Source organism: Macrosteles quadrilineatus, unplaced genomic scaffold (assembly GCF_028750875.1).
Source record: "Macrosteles quadrilineatus isolate MER2022 unplaced genomic scaffold, UCM_ALF_1.0 Scaffold_11__1_contigs__length_5352618, whole genome shotgun sequence".
Taxonomy (NCBI): Eukaryota; Metazoa; Arthropoda; class Insecta; order Hemiptera; family Cicadellidae; genus Macrosteles; species Macrosteles quadrilineatus.
In genome coordinates, this window is record NW_026542604.1 from 1,810,542 (window position 1) to 1,826,127 (window position 15,586).

Here is a 15,586-nt window from a genome sequence, read left to right on the forward strand (position 1 = left end):
AGTTTTTCATAGGAAGGGTCGTGATCTATGCTATATTATATAAAAAATACCCCCGCCACAGCAAACCTGCAGATTAAGCGAATTTATATTTTCCTGATTGGATTTACGCTTAAATGCCTCCTTAAATATATCACATGTATTCCCTATTTAAATAGAATTAGTTTAACGAGTGCTTAGATTTGCTGCAACAGGGAGGGTAAAAAGTGTTTTTTGATGTAAAATGTTAATAGTTTTGTACAAAATTAATGTATTTTCCAAATTCGATCAAAATATGTTCATAAACAAGCAAACTACAACAGTTAGTTGATTTATTCTCCATGAGAATAACATGAAAATTTTAAATTTAAAATATTTTGGAATTTTCTCCGTAACCATTAGGCGCATAATAACGCTTCAATATACTAAATTATTTGTTACTTTTGAGCTCTACAAAATGGTTTGGAAAGAAATGTGCAATTTTGTGTTTTTTTTTTGGTCAAAAATGGGGAAAACATATTTTTACCCCATAAAATTCCTATAGTCACTGCCGCATTTTAGTCCGATCATGCTGGTTAGCGAACTCGTTCGAATAAATGTAGGTTCACACGTTTGTACCAAATTTCATCAAAATCGGATCATTTTTGCTCGAGTTATCGTGCTAACGGACACATATATATATATATATATATATATATATATATATATATATATATATATATATATATATATATATATGAATTTGAACGGATGGTGTTTTTGGCCTCTAGGAACCTCAAAACAAAAAAGTAAATCGGCCCCGGGTCCAGGTCTTACCATGAGTACTACGGTAATAGCTTATTCCCTATATGGGAAATTCGCTAAAATCTGATTGTGGTGTGTGTGTGTTACTCGATCACATAGCAATAACTGAACCGACTAGGCTAGTTTCTTTTTAAATTATGATTATACTACCAACGTACCACCCTAAGCAATGTGAGGGTTTCGGATTCCATTTTAGTAGGACTATGGTAGGTCCCTTAGTTCAAGTTGTCATTAGCTGTATGGGCTATTAATTAACAGCTGTGTTAAAGGAATATGTCGGCCTACGGCCTTAGTCACTAAGTCACTAACAAGACTACCAGATCGCGCCCCTCATCTCCATTCATACTTGGCTTAAAATACCTACTTTGTATGGTCACCATTTCACTGTAAAGTATTAAAAAGTATTAAGGATTATGAATTTCCCACTTTGATACTGACCGAGATCAAGGTCTCTACCCCATTAGATACTAGATACTCCTAAAATTATAGATTAAACATACTAACATACTCCCTTAGTAGATTTGTCATCCCTATTGATTGATTGTAAAATTGATTATACATCTCCCCAAGACTGGGACGGGTGGCGTCGTCCTGTAATCCAGCTACTAGGAGGTCACGGATTGTGGATATTTATAGACATGCACTGGATGTGATACTCCCCAGTGTGGATTAACGTCCGCACGTGTGAGTACTACGACTATCCGCAGTACCATCCTGATAATTAGACCAATTCGTAATTACCAAGGCAAAAATGTGGTTCGGATTCCACTATAAACTGTAGGTCCCTTACATGGTGGAAGGAAAAAACATAGGTGTGCTATTCCCACAAATTCTGACGTCACTCGGATTGTAAACAAAAGATCACCTGATTGTAACTGTCAAATTAGTATATGTATTTGTTTTGATTTGGTTGTTATTGTTTTTATTATTATAAAAACAATAACAATCAAACCAAAACAATTTTTTTTTTTTAACAAGTATTTATTTACAATCTATTCTTACTAGAATAATAAGTAAATTTTATAACCATTTTAACATGGGTTAGTTACACTCCATCAAGTGCACTAACATACAAAAACTTTTAAAAAGTTTAACTAAAAACGATTTGGAAGGTCTATTGGATTAACTCTTTTGAGCCTATATGTAGCTTCACTATTGTCGAGGAGGTTGACTGCCAGGAAATTTGGATGGGTTTCTAATTTTCTTTGGTATTTTTCACTTCGTTTCTTTATTTCTTCTTTAACATAGGGTAATTTTGTATCTTGATGAATTACTTTATTTGTGACAAACCAAGGTGCTTGTAAAATTTTTCTCAATGTTTTCGATTGAAACCTTTGAACTATGTCTATGTTTGAGTTGGAAGTGGTTCCCCAGAGTTGGATACCGTAGGTCCAAATAGGTTTCAATATAATTTTGTATAAAAGTAATTTATTTTCAACAGATAATTTTGAATTTCGACCAATGAGCCAATTTAGTTTGTTTGTTTTTAAATTTAAATGAAGTCGTTTGTTCCAAATGTGTGAATGCCATGTAAGCCGTCTGTCGAGATGCATACCAAGGTACTTAACTTCGTTGGATTGTGGAAGCATGATATTATTCAATGTTACTGGGGGACAAGTTCTTGTAGACATAGTAAATGTAACTTGAACGGATTTTGTTTCATTTACTTTAATTTTCCAATTCTGTAGCCACTGAGACTGATAGATATTTTAGTAATGTAACATTTTAATGCAGTAACTCAAGTAACCAAAACAAATGCATACTAATTTGACAGTTACAATCAGGTGATCTTTTGTTTGCAATCCGAGTGACGTCAGAATTTGTGGGAATAGCACACCTCTGTTTTTTCCTTCCACCATGGGTCCCTTAGCTGTATGGGCTATTAATTAACAGCTGTGTCTAAGGAATGACTAACAAGACTACAAGATCGCGCCACTCATCCTACACTCATCTCCATTCATACTTGGCTTAAAATACCTACTTTGCATGGTCGCCATTTCATAGAACAGTATTAACAGTATTAAGTAGATATTTATTCATCGTCATTTGAAGCTCGGGAAAAGTTCTGTGACCCCTGTGGTCCCTGGCAAATTTATCTGAGACGTAAATACCGTAGACTAGACATACCAACACAAGACAAGTCAACTTCCTATATCCTGGTTTTAAGTTACCTTTGTCAGTAGCTCAAATGGTCGTTAAAACAGTACAACCAGGTTTTGATGCTGAGTTGCACCATGATCACGTGGTATTGAGCTACTGACAAAGGTAACTTAAAACCATTTATTAAGTCTAATAGCTCAGGGGCAGAAAAAACAAAAATGTTTAAATCTATTCCTATATCCCATTGTACATTTTAAAGCTTGGTTTAAAGTCATGATTACTGTTTATGATTAGATAGTTTTATTTGCTAAAACCATGTTTTAATAACTAAAATGACAAAAAAGAAAATATTAACCAAAACACGCACCTAGTGGTACCGGAAAAAATAAAGCTTATTAACCAGTCGTCAGCGCTTTAGCTGATCCATAAGGATGACAAATCTACTAATATGAGTAATGTTAAATGTAATACTAGACCCTCATCTGGTAATAGAGTACCCTCTTTATATTATATTATACTACAGTATATAGATTGATCAATGGCTGGATTCAGCTGTAGATACAGTATTACGTTTGAATGACACGTATTGACGTATTATTATATTCATCGCTGTTTGGTAAAGTGACTTCAAATTTGGAATGTTAATGTTGGTACTCCCTCAACACCACCTCTTCTCTTCTTCTCTCTGTGCTGTTTGTTTCTGTTTGTTTGACATTACAGTTTAGTCATAATTGATTGCCAAATTTGTTGTGTTTCTTCTTTCTAGTTTCAAGTTTCATTCAATCGTCTGTTTGAGTTTTGAAAGAGTGATTATTATGCGTCTTGAAGCTCTTGCTTCAATTGACATTTGTTATTAAATATTTCAGAGTGTAATCTCTCATTCAAATTCTCTTCAGGTAAGCAAAATTTCATAGATAATTGTTTATTCTTCCCTTTTGGATAACATGTAAAAAGGGTGGATTTCATAACACCTCCACTCCACAACTTCTCAAGCTCCTAAGCGATTTTCACAAGTCAAGAATATGGTTATTGTTTACAATATAAGCAGTTCAAAAATTTTTTTAAAAGAGGCCCTCAATTGCAACTTTTTCTCATAGGCCTAGGCTAAAAGTTAATTCTTTAATCACCTGCCAGAGTTTACTGGATACAATTTTTAATTAGGCTTACCTAAGCCAACTTATCTGTGAAGCGAGTGGTATTGGTGTGAACCTGGCAATAACTCCAGCCATAAGTAATGCGCACGCCCGAAAAAATCTATTGCTGGCCGATTTGCGGTAAAATACGGCCGCGTAACATATTACCGATGATGTCACCAGATAGAGGACACTTTAACGGATACACAGTATCAATATCATGTACCTGGGGGATAAGATAGGGGGGGGGGGGTAAAGTCAGCAATAAGTAGAGCGCGCGCCCTACTTATTGCTCGGTTAAGAGGGGGTCTACTGTAATCAATATTTTAAAATATATCTATTATAAAATTAAACTATCATAACCTAAACTAACCAACCAAACTTGCTGATGTTGAAAAAACCGCACAAAAGTTTACTAATCGAATTGATAGTTTCAATCGATATTAGGGTAGCCCAGTTAAGAAACTGTACCCTTAGTTTATACTCTTTAAGTTGTCTAGGCCTAAAAGCAATCCTTGGAAATCATGCAAAATAGAGTGACTGTGGGAACCTATATTAATTTATAGGCTAGTAATTCACCAGAAACTAAGTTTAAATTTTTACCTGAAAACAATGGTGCAAACAATTTTCTGCTCACAAAAACTAAATAACCTACTCTATGATAGTTTGAATTTTATTATTTAGTTGTAATTCTTGTCTGCTTGTCTCTGTTGCCTTTAACTTACTGTTATGTGCATCTTAAATAAGGGATTGGATCGTCTACCTTATACCTCCTTCTTCCTCTTTTACCCACAATGTGGTATTGATAGCGTCACTTAACACGGTTACCAATCGAAAAACAATATTTACAACTATTTATAGTACTTTCGGCAGGCTAACTTACAGGTTTCTTAAGTCATCTCTTAGATACTCTGAGATGTCGTAATAGGCCCGGCTCTTGATGAAATCGTTATTTATTTGTTAGTTTAAAAAGGAATTTTTGAAAAGTAATAGCTAGCCTAGTAAAATCTTATCTATAAATTAGCCTATTTTGATGATTAAAGAAATGCTTGTAAGTTAGTAGGCTAGATACCCAGCTAAATTATTTAAAGTTTTTTTAAAGGTAATTCATGTATTGTTGTTAATGTTTGTTGTTGTTTATTTAATTGGTTAATTACAGCTTGTTTCTCTTAGATAGTGCGTTGTTATTGAACCTCCATCCATGGTTCTCACTTTGTTTGTTTTTTTTTTGTGGGCCGCTCCTCGGGCCTGCACATGGACACTGCCTCAAATGTTTTTAAGTCCAAAAACTGGATATTATGTCGTGGCAGCTTATTACAGACTTATAGCTGACACACTGTAACTAAATTCCTAGATAATCGCACCCTGGGTAAATCAAGCTGATGGCGCTGCCTGGTGTTGTGCTGGTGGACGTCATCATGAGTGATGAAGGTTGTTAGCCTATATTGGCCCTAACATGCACCAGACAGAGAAGTATGTAGTGGCCAACTACAGTAAGCAAACCAAGTCGTGCAAAAAGAGGTTTGCAATGAGCACAATACTCACTCCCAGTAATAATCCTTACTGCACGCTTCTGGAGCTTAAGCACTTCAACAACCTTTGGTGAGTGTCCCCAGAGAAGAAGGCCATAGCTGACATGGCAGTGAAAGAGGGCATGGTACACAATCACCTCCATTACGCAGAATTTTAGTTTTAAGAGGAGGAAACAGATCTGAGAGAGTCTGTTGGTCGTCTGGTCTATGTGATGTGTCCAGCTGAACTTCCCATCAAGAACAAATCTAAGCAATTTTACTGGATCCTGAACACCAGGCTGATCTCTGGAATGGCTGCAGATGATGTGCTATGTCTTATCCTCCTTTTGTTGAAAACGGTTTGCCAAAAACCAGGCAGTTGTATCTTCAAGACGCTGTCTGGAGATGACTAAAGCTTGATCGATGTTCGTACCAGCTGACAGGAGAGAAGTGTTGTCCGCAAACATGAGGGTATTTCCAAGGTCGTCAAGATCAATTATCATGATGAGAAAAAGGGTAGGCCCAAACACTGAACCCTGGGAAACACCAAAATCAATGGGCAGAGTGCCGGAGACAGCTCCACCAACTGGAACGACCTGCGAGTGTCGTTCGAGGTAAGCGTCGTTCGAGGTAAGTAGTTAGGATGGCAAGAGCGGCATCCCTGATCCCATAGAAGTGGATTCCTTTTCAAGATGGGGTGGGAGACAAAATCAAACACTCTACTGATATCACAGAGAGTCAGAGAGAGAGCTTGATGATTTTCAAATGCATTTTCCACGCTTGCAGCAACTTTCGCAACAGCATCAACGGTTGACCTGCCCTTATGGAAGCCAAACTGCATGTTCGAGAAGAGGTTAAGTCCCTCAAAAAATGCTTCAAGCTGAGGTTTTATGGTGGCTTAAACCAACTTTCCGAAGACAGGTGTTATAGAGATGGGCCGATAGCTAACAAGCCTCTGGTGGTCACCCTTCTTATAGATAGGGTTCTAGAAAAAGAATCCAAGAAAAGAACTAACCAATAAAACAAAGCGGTAATTCCAATTATTAGCAGGGTGTCCACATTCTGGAAAGTCAGGGATAGTCATGGAAAGTCATGGAAAAAAATTTTGGTCATTGAAAGTCAGGGAAATAGGCAAGAAGTCATGGAAAGTCATGGAAATTTTCAATTATGGATGGATTTGAGGGGACCATTCAATGCTCTAGTCAGCCGTAACCCGGACTGTTGTAGCATTTTTCAGGATTTTTCACAAATGTTCGACAATTCAATTTATTACAGTTGTATTATTTTATGAGTTTTCGGTTTGTTTTAGTTCATTGTTGTACCTATTGTACTCCATTGTTAACTGTTATTACATATTTCAGTATTTTCTGCAAAATAACATGTCCAGGCAGTATTATTTGTGTGTGTATGTTATATTTAAATTTGCGGGTAAAGTTTGTGAGTCATGGAAATCAATGGTAAATGGTCATGGATAGTCATGGAAAGTCATGGAAATTAATGACACATTTTTTGTGGACACCCTGATTAGTGCCACTGAGCATAGGAATTGTTATTTTCTCCATAAGAATAACATGGGAATTTTCAATTAAACTATTTTTGAATTTTCTCTGTGACTGTTAGGCATACATCAGCGCTTCAATATACTAAATTATTTCTTTTTCTTTCAACACTAGCCAACAATCACGCAATTCGTTCTTCTTCATCCATTTGATAATATAGCAAAATAAGCTCTAACACAACCGGGCACACACGGAACTAGGCTCCGGGAAACCCGTTACATCACAGGGCGCTGCTGTTTTACTGGAACACTCCCCAAGGTCGACTGACAACTGGGAAAGGGGTAAGAGTAGCCAAAACCGTTTCCGCAAAAGGTAAGGCAGGAGACAAACCTGCCAAACAAAAACAATAGTTTTTATAACAAAAAATGTAGTGACCCAGAGGTAACATCCGTGATGCGTCCCGATAGAAGGTTAGACAAATTCTTTTGCTAACTCAAAAAGCAAAACGTGGAAAACGTAATTTTCAACATTCAAACCAAACCATGTGTAACCATAAAACCAGATCTGTAGATTTAACTAGCACTACGGTAATTGTTGGATCAGTCAATGTTGATGAATCACATTTGTAACTTTGTTGATATTTTTCTTGGACTCTGAAGGTTTGACAAAGGCTGCATTGTTGTTTAACTGTTTAACTGCTGAGTTGTCAATTGCATCACAATGTTTGTTGAGCCACATATAGCCGTGCATGGGTTAACTGTTTGTACTCTCCAGTCTCCCCTATAGTTTAAAAAAAGGGTATTGGGGTTGGTGGATTTGTTAACAAACAAAAATATTTGTATTTAATGAGCTTATGATTCTAACTTACTTTAATACTGTTAACTGTTTCAAGTTAACATTTTAAGTTTTTTTTATAATCTAATAAATGAAGTTTACAATTTTAGTGAACCTAAATCGTTAAAAAAGGTAGTTTAAAACATGAATATCAGTTTGCTTTGCAGATACAGCATATTTAAACAATATCCCCGCCGCAGCAAACCTGCAGACTAAGCTAATTTCAACTTGTCTGATTACATTTTTACTCAAATATTTCCATAAATAAGACATAAAATTTGTTCCCAATTTAAAAAACATTAGATTTAACGAGTGCTTTGGTTTGCTGCTACGGGGAAGGTAAAAAGTGTTTTTTGACCATACGTCAATACTAAAAGATGAAATAAATAAATTTGCCAAATTTTATCAATATATTATATATCCATAAACAAGTAAACTACAACAGTTTTTATTTTATCCATAAAAATAACATGGGAATTTTAAATTACACTATTTTTGAATTTTCTCTGTGACCATTAGGCATACAACAGCACTTCAACATACTAAATTATTTCTTTTTTTAAGCTCTACAAAACTGTTTAAAAAGAAATTGCACATTTTTTGGTTTTTAGGGTCAAAATGGGAAAACCTCATTTTTACCCCATAAAACCCCCCATAAACCCCCGTTCCCATGGTCCGATTATGCTGGTTTGCAAACTCGTTAGAATAAACGTAGTTTTAGTTTGTACCAAGTGCTCAAGTTAGGCCTATCGCGCTAACGGACATATATATATATATGAATTTGAACGGATGGTGTTTTTGGTCTCTAGGGGCCTCAAAATGCAAAATAAAATTGGTCCCGGGTCCAGGTCTTACCATGAGTACTACGGTAATAGCTTATTCCCTGTATGGGAAATTCGCTAAATGTCAGTAGGTCAAATCAAATCAAATCTATATATTAACTAGCAGAGAACCCGTCCTTTGGGGTTACTTATAATGCTTATTGTAGTTAGCTTTGCGTTTACAATGATAAAATTTGATAAATATTTTACAGTTTGATAAAATTTGCTTCTTTAAATTTACGGTACGGTATACTATGGTATTATACATCTACCATAGCCATAATTTTCTACAACTTCACCTAAACAATAAAGAAAAATAAATTATAAAAAAATTACAAAAATCACAAATTATTCATGACATTAAAAATATAAACATACATGCAAACAATCCTACTTACAGTTCTCATTGCGTATCACATTTTTTTGTTGCTGCTTAGTTCAAATTAGCTTTTTACATAAATTCAAAAGAAATTATATTGCTGCACCCTGTTGGTAAATCTTATAACTTTTTAATGCTTTTGCATATCATAGAACCAACTTTTTTAGTTAAAACAGCTGACCAAATTCTCTAATTCCCTTTAAATATGAACTAGATAACCTGGTGCTCGAAATCGAGCAAAACTGCAACTTGTACAGTAATAAAATAATGAAGAACAAAAAACATGAACAGTAAAACCTCAATCATAGAGTCACTCTAAAGTAATTCCTATGACTGATTATAGAAATGTGAAAAATATTATGTTGACAAAAATTATAAAAGTAATCTACGGTACAATACTTAAATATAGATCCGTTCTCATACTGCTTTGGTTAAAATGTACTGTAGGCGGGTGCCTTCCATTAGAACGTAGATGTCAACCATACACTGTATAGTTAGCTTTTCAGACCTAATCTAAATGACACGTACTGTATAGCATTGTTAAATTATTTCTCCAATATGTTCTGTTTAAGGCGTTTTAAAATTAGGTGCCCCAACCAAAGCTCCGGTTGGAAACAGAAGTGTGGATTTAACGACGTATCTAGAACGGATTCACTTTTAACACTATTAGTTTTTTGAAAAAAGAAAACAACAATGATTTATTTGGCCTGGTGGTTCTCTGTTTTCAGCTTTAAAATAGCTGGACGTCTATGCAGGTAGCATCATTGTAGTCACTTATTTTGTCTCTTAATAAACACATAAGAATCTAACTTGACTCCTCTGAGCTCTCGTCCCTAAACATTTCTGCCACAGTTTTAAAAGATTGGGCAAATGAGTTGGCATTGTGACTCTATTTCCCGCATATTTTTTCATTGCATTTTTGTTTGAATTGTTTTACATGCGCTGTTGGGTTCCAATGCCAACGTCGTACTTATAGTTCTGTGCGTATTCAGGATCATGACCTTCTTGAGGAATAAGATTACCTATTCGGTAGTAAAACTTGTCATGGATCTTGAAATTGTAGATCTTGAGATTGTGGATCTTGGAATTGTAATGGGTGAGCTCGTCAAAATGAGCTTCAGAGCTGACCATGGCAAAGGCGGAATTGAATTGACAAATTTTATCCAGATAATTTCTGGATCCAAGCCTCACAAACCTGTTTTCACTGTATTCCGATTGGGAGTTTCCAATAAGTTCCTGAAAGTATGGTAAATTCCGCAAATGAAGTAAACAAACCTTTCATTTATGGCAACAAAGAGAAAAATTGAACTGTCTCGGCCAGTCTTTTCTTGCTTAAAATGTAAGCCACCACAATGTAAAAATTTAACGTTCATTTGTCCGAGATTGGATGTATCACCACGGCGGTACTGCCACTCTAGAGCTGTATCCGTCAAATTGGGAGGTTAATGCAAGCGGTCACGTTTGCGTTCCCTCCAGCCACTCACAGTTCTTCGTCTTACTGGTGGCATTTAATTTTAAATTTAGATAAAATACGAAAGTAAACCAATCAACAGAAAACACGACAAAGAAATTTTGATACACATTGTAAATTACATGATAATATGGTAATGTAACGGGTAACTGCACTGTGAATAATCACTTTCAAACATTCACTTAATCACACCGAACTGTAACCAAAACTACATGATAATTCAATAAAATATGATGTAAGGTAAATAAATTCAACTATACAAACAATTTGTTGTCAGATCTTGCTAGGTAACTCTTTATTTAAGAACCAGACTTTGTTAACAGATGTTTATATAAAAATATAAAATCCGGCTGTCCTCTGGAAGTAATAAGTCCTGCAGTCTGTGGTTAAACTTAAAAACTATTTCCAACTACGTCCATATGTTTGGTTGTAAACAAAGGGAATTGAGTTTGATGGTTTGATCTAATGTCAACAGATAGCGCCGCCGTTCCCAAACGTTAGGCCTTAGCTGTACCTAAGTGATGCCCTTTCTTAATACTCTGGGACGTATTTGCACATCTACGTGAAAATACCTTTAATTTGACACCTCAAACGTTAAAATCCGTCAAGCCGTTATCGAGTTATGACTGTGAAAATAAAACTGTTTGCGTATTAATATATAGATACTCATAAGGTTAACATGGGGAACCACAGAGCCACTGGGGCGGAGCCCGAAAGGATTTTTGAGATAAGAATATGCCTATATGTTAATCAGGAATGTGAGCTATCATCATGCCAAATTTCAGCCCAATCCGTCCAGTGGTTTATGCGTGATTGAACTTCAAACAAACAAACACACAAACTTTCACATTTATAGTATTAGTAAGATTACGTAAGCCGATTCTTTGCTTCAAAATTGTGGGCAACTGGGAAGTCTTAGAACGACGGGAGAGGGCTCAAATTAAAGGTCTCTACCCCGTGACGGCGGGAAAAATAGTGAAATTCCCCAAATTTTTATACAAAATTAGATATAATGTAAAATGTTCTCCATAAAAATAGCATTAGAAGCCATTTATTGCTGATTTTTGTTTACTTCAAACTTTAATACAGCTGATCGTGATTTATCACTAAGCAAATAAGCAATATTACAATTGGATTACTCATCTGCCAGTTAATTCTGCACTTTATAAAACCAGGGATAACGTTTCCTATAATAATTCAGACTTTTAGTTACGTCTTACAATGTTGAAATCAATTATTTTACTGTGCAATTTACAACTTTGTGTATTTTTAAGTAAGTTAGTTATGCGTATGATAAGTAGTAGAATCATAGGAGAAGGAATTGAGCTTAAAATGGCTGAAAAAATAACAAGTTATTTTCTTCTAATTTTAAGGTTATTGTTTGTGTTAAAGGAATGTTTAACACAAAATAACAACATTGACTAAATAATAAATGATTCAAGATTAAAAGGAAAAATTCAGATTTGTTTTGATTTCAAAACATTGTTAAAGATTTATTCTAAACTTTTTTGTATATTTACTAGCATTTTCAATTTGAGATTTATTGTTTGATCAAAATTTTGTATGAAGTGGAATAACCTCAACGGTCACTCTTAGAAAACAACCTGGGAATAAAGATGAAATAGGTTCGTACAGCAATATATTTGTTCATTAACACGTTCACTGCGGGCGTATCCGATCGGATACGGGCCGAGCGCTGTTCAGACGCTGCCGTAACCGATCGGATACCCTCGGCAATGCCTTTCGTATATCATCGTTTTTGCTCTAGCGTCGGTCGAAGGCAGACCAATTCCACGTTAGCGTGTAGTGGGTGACTTGCTTTTTGTTGTGTTGTAGGTTGGTAGTAAAATTTCCCCATAAAATCCCCGTCTGGTAAACTTAAAACTCAACTTGTTGTCCCGTCATTCTACCTCCAATTGGCAATACGATGGGACCGGCAACATTCCAAGCAGTGCTGCTATATGTGAGTGTTTAGCGAACTACGTCGACTCTTGTTATAAAACAGGACATCACCGCACGTTATTTGCTATTCGTCATACCGAAATATGAGAGCCAAACACCCGGCAATCGGGTTTGTTCGACGCTGCGGGCTGCGCCGCGTTGAGGCTACGCCTGCCATTTGATGGCCCGCAGCGAACGTGTTAAGTAAGTGACAAGTTCCAATGGGCGGAAAAACAATATTGTTTGGAGTATATTTTAACCAGGTACTGCCTATTGCTCAAAGCAAAAAAAGGTTAAAATAATATAACCTAGCATGCACGGTGGTAAAGGGAGCATCCATATATAATAGTAAAACCTAGAGGTAGTTTCCATTTCTTAAAACTAACCAAAAATATGGATATCGAAGATGCCGATGAAAAGAAATTTCGTGATTGGTTTCTTTAACTGGGTAATAGAACCATAACCAGTCGCAAAATAAGTTGGAATCAGCCGATGATTAGGCATATTTTGATAGAATATGTAAAGTCAATCGTACCTTTAGAAGGAATACCACCAAGTAAACTTATAGTAGTTTTTTTATGTTGATCAGAAAAAAATCTAGGGTTAAGTTTGGTCAATGGGATGGCTTTACTTTACACTCATTTTGTTACACCTTAACAAAAGGAGTATACACTTAGAAATAATAACTGGGATAATTCAGCGGTTTTGACCAAGAAATAAGCTTATCTAAAAACCTATTTTAAACCTATTTTTAAACCTATTATATTTGCCTTTTCATATTTATTTGACGAAGACAATTTCTAAAATTCCAATCAGGGAAGCTTTTATTTATCCTCATTTTTAACCACAAGACCAAAGCTACCTTTAGTAAACCAGTATTTATTAAGTATTTATTTAACAATCATAGTAAGCTAATGATGTGTTCCTTAAAATCACACTTTGTTACCCTCCCTGTAGGCAGCAAAAACCTAGGTACTCGTTAAACCTAATGTTATTGAATTAGATTTAATTGAAAATTAAGTCACACAAATGGAAATTTGCTTTGGCTGCAGGATTGCTGCGGTGGGGGTATTATGGTACCTAAGATACAAAACCAAAGATAGATTTTAAGGTATAATAAAAAAATTTATTTCATGGTTTGCACTGTCAACGAAAAACTATCACAATAGTTCCAAACCGAAAAATAGGAAAATAGAAATCAAAAACAAATGATAAGGGTAATTTTATAACATATTTTAGTGAAATTATAATCAGGCAAATGGAAATTGGCTCAGTCTGTAGATTAGCTGCGGCAGGGTGGTTATTACTGTTTACGCAAAAATAAATAAAAAATAAACTCGTAGAACTCAGGATAAGAGCCTAGATTGATATGGCAATGATTATAGAATCTTAATTATTTCCTTTATCCATGAACAATTTTTTTACAACGAATTATTCCCTGTAAAATATTATTACAGCATTTCACAAATATTTAGAACGGACTCAGTATAACAGATCATAAACATAAACAAATGAAGTAACTGAAAGAATCATATACTAATGAAATTCAAATTACATTAACATATGGTTTGACAGCTCCATTTAAGTAATGTTAAATAATGTTTACATTCAGGCTAGTGACATCATTATTTTAAATTTATAATCCTTACCCTCTCTGTTCCAATATTTGTGCAGTATTTAATATGTTTGAACCAGTTGTGTGGAATTATGAAATCCAAATTCATTTGACAGTTAGTTCTGCTTGTTTACATTTTTAAACTTTGTAGGTTTGTTCTTTGTTACCATGGATACTATCAATCAATATTTACTTTTAAATCTCTCACCTGAAATTTTTTAAAGCCCACGGGGCAGAGCCCTAGGACAATATCGAAGCGGGAATAGTTCTATATGTATCCTCGGAGATGTAGCTTCATTTTTGTGCAATTTGAGCCCAGTCAGTTCTGTAGTTTTTGAGATTACCCCATACAAACACACACACACAGACACCACCTCTTCTTTATCTAATATATAAAATTCTCGTGTCACAGTGTTTGTCTGCAAACTCCTCCGGAACGACTTCACCGATCGTTATGAAATTTGGTGTGTAAATTCTGTAGGTATGCGAATCGGACGTAAACTATTTCCCGTTTCGAAATTCTTAAAAGGGCTCCGCCCCAGTGGCTCTGGAGTTTCCCATGTTAACCTTATGAGAAATGGAATTAATGAATCTTAACAGCTGTTTCAATTAAACAAGTTGGTTCTGTTCTATGATGTTCAATAGCATTAAAGTTACAAGGATTACCAACAGGGTGCAGCACTATTATTTCTTTTACATTTATGACAACAGCTAATTTGCAACCAAAAGGTGAGTGAGCGTAGCGAACGAACTTCAACCTGGAGGCGAGTTAGCGTAGCGAACGAGCTAACCTGAAGGCAAGTGAGCGCAGCGAACGAGCTCCAACCTAAAGGTGAGTGAGCGTAGCGAACGAGCTCCAACCCAAAGGTGAGTGAGCGTAGCGAACGAACTTCAACCTGGAGGCGAGTTAGCATAGCGAACGAGCTAACCTGAAGGCAAGTGAGCGCAGCGAACGAGCTCCAACCTAAAGGTGAGTGAGCGTAGCGAACGAGCTCCAACCCAAAGGTGAGTGAGCGTAGCGAACGAACTTCAATAATAGTATAGATTTATTTAACAATGATATGTTTGCTGCCTTTTCATGTTAAACCTCTGGGGTGATTCAAATTATTTATTGAAAATAACATCAACAAATAAAGCAAACAAAACACCATATCTGTTTTTTTACACAAAAGATATGGTGTACCAGGGATACCTATCCTGACACATAGATAATGTTATTCTGCGTTTGTTTAAATACCGGAATTGCAATAAATTGTTTTACATTTGAGCTTTTTAGGGACTTATGTCCCTATAAGCCACTAGTTATCTTTATTTACATTATACATTTTATATACATAAATAGTGTCAAAGCATACACAATTGGTTATACAATTTAATCTAAAAGACTTAACTATACAATTTGACAATTATTTTAGAATGGATAGGTAATTTGATTTAGCTGGATTCATTTTTTTTTAGAAACTCGTCTATATTATAGGGAGCCAAATTATAGTTCGGCCGCT

General features: G+C 35.5%; 1 protein-coding gene across 1 annotated transcript in view; it reads left to right on the plus strand.

Annotated features, from left to right (window-relative positions):
- Positions 1 to 3,663: 3,663 nt before the first annotated feature.
- The window catches only part of LOC129004784 (serine/threonine-protein kinase Sgk2-like), a 31,389-nt gene continuing 19,466 nt past the window's right edge, over positions 3,664 to 15,586 (plus strand). The window contains exon 1 of the mRNA XM_054433419.1: positions 3,664 to 3,776. The gene's annotated coding sequence lies outside the window, so the exon portion shown is untranslated. The remainder of the gene's footprint in view (positions 3,777 to 15,586) is intronic.